The sequence below is a fragment of the Palaemon carinicauda genome, chromosome 44 (genome assembly GCF_036898095.1).
Source record: "Palaemon carinicauda isolate YSFRI2023 chromosome 44, ASM3689809v2, whole genome shotgun sequence".
Lineage (NCBI taxonomy): Eukaryota > Metazoa > Arthropoda > Malacostraca > Decapoda > Palaemonidae > Palaemon > Palaemon carinicauda.
Genome location: NC_090768.1, coordinates 46,963,461 through 46,965,211, shown reverse-complemented (window position 1 = coordinate 46,965,211; position 1,751 = coordinate 46,963,461). Strand labels below are relative to the sequence as shown.

At 37.7% G+C, this 1,751-nt stretch overlaps 1 non-coding gene across 1 annotated transcript; it reads right to left on the bottom strand.

Moving 5' to 3' along the window:
- Positions 1 to 989: 989 nt before the first annotated feature.
- Positions 990 to 1,061, bottom strand: TRNAC-GCA (transfer RNA cysteine (anticodon GCA)). Its single transcript has one exon. It is a non-coding gene; the product is annotated as a tRNA-Cys (tRNA).
- Between the last annotated feature and the right edge of the window lie 690 nt (positions 1,062 to 1,751).

Sequence of the window (1,751 nt, the reverse complement as noted above, 5' to 3'; positions counted from 1 at the left end):
TGAAGACCTAGTGTCAAGCATGGATTTTAGAAAACATCAGGGGCCAATATCATCTGGTATTAGGTAGTCATGAAAATATATCTTACTCCTCCGGGTGTTGGAGGCAGACTGAATCACATATTATAATCCTGGAAATTATGATTATTTATATACTTTATGTTAAGAATATCATAATTTATTATTATTATTATTACTTGCTAAGCTACAACCCTAGCTGGAAAAGTAGGATATGCTATAAGCCCAGGCGCTTCAACAGGGAAAGTAATCCAGTGAGGAAAGAAAACAAGGAAATATAGAATATTTTAAGAACATTAAAATAAGTATTTCCTATATAAACTATACAAAACTTTAAAAAAACAAGAGGAAGCGAAATAAGATAGAATAGTGTGCCCGAGAGTACCCTCAAGATAGAGAACTCTAATCAAAGGCAATGGAAGACCATGGTACAGAGGCTATGGCACTACCGAAGACTAGAGAACAATAGTTTGATTATGGAGTGTCCTTCTCCTAGAAGAGCAGCTTACCATAGCTAAAGAGTCATTTCTACCCTTACTAAGAGGAATTTGGTCACTGACCAAATATAGTGCTGTAGTTAACCCCTTGAGCGAAGAATTGCTTGGTAATCTGTGTTGTGAGGTGTATGAGGACAGAAGAGAATATGCAAAGATTAGGCCAGACTATTGGGTGTATATGCAGGCGAAGGAAAGTGACCTGTAACCAGAGAGAAGTATCCAATGTAGTACTGTCTGGCCAGTCAAAGGACCACATAACTCTCAAGCGGTAGTATCTCAACGGGTGGCTGGTGCCCTGGCCAACCTACTACTTACAAGAGTTAATCTAAAGCACACAATTTCTTTCCGTCCTTACCATCGTTGATTTCTTTTCCATTCAGCAGCTCTTTATCGTCATCAATCTACAAACAATTTCAGAATGTTGATGGTTTTCGAGCAAATCATAGTACAAAACATTTAGCCGCACTAAATTTCATGAGGGGGCGCCCGGGATTGAACCAGGGACCTCTCGATCTGCAGTCGAATGCTCTACCACTGAGCTACACCCCCAGTATAGTACCACTCGTTTTCTTATCACACACCCAAACCACCTTAATTAATCTAACATTTTCTTTTTTTTTTATCACGACAGCTATCGGTGGCCATAAAAAGTTTTGAAAGGTGTAACTGATGTTAAAGCATATATTTGCACATCTAGATAGGGGGTGCTTTTGGTAGTTTTAAGATAGGGAAAATTTAGCGTAGATACAGTTAGCCATAATACATGAAGAAATTGTGATTGCTTTTAAAATGGTTATACATAGTTATGAGGATGATTTTCGAATTTTAAATGTTATGAAATGTAAAGGATAGCATAAGATATATAAGTTTAAGAGATGTAAATATAAAAGGACGGAATAGAAAGACAATCTAAATGAGAAGGGTAATCCAGAAATCAGTAAGCTATCGTAATCTCTGCAAGTTTTTTATTTGTATTACTGTTATATTTTTCTTTGGGAATCATCCTTATAGTATCCACCTGCACTTATCGACACAAGGGGCTCGGTTAGATTTCGCCTGTCGTCTGTGTCTTGAGATTTTAAATCAATACTTCAACATTCATCATCTCATAATTCACACTTCATATTCCTCAGCCATGTAGGCCTGGGTCTTCCAACTCTTCTAGTGCCGTGTGGAGCCCAGTTGAAAGTTTGGTGAAGTAATCTTACTTAGGGAGTGCTAAAAGCATGCCCAAACCCT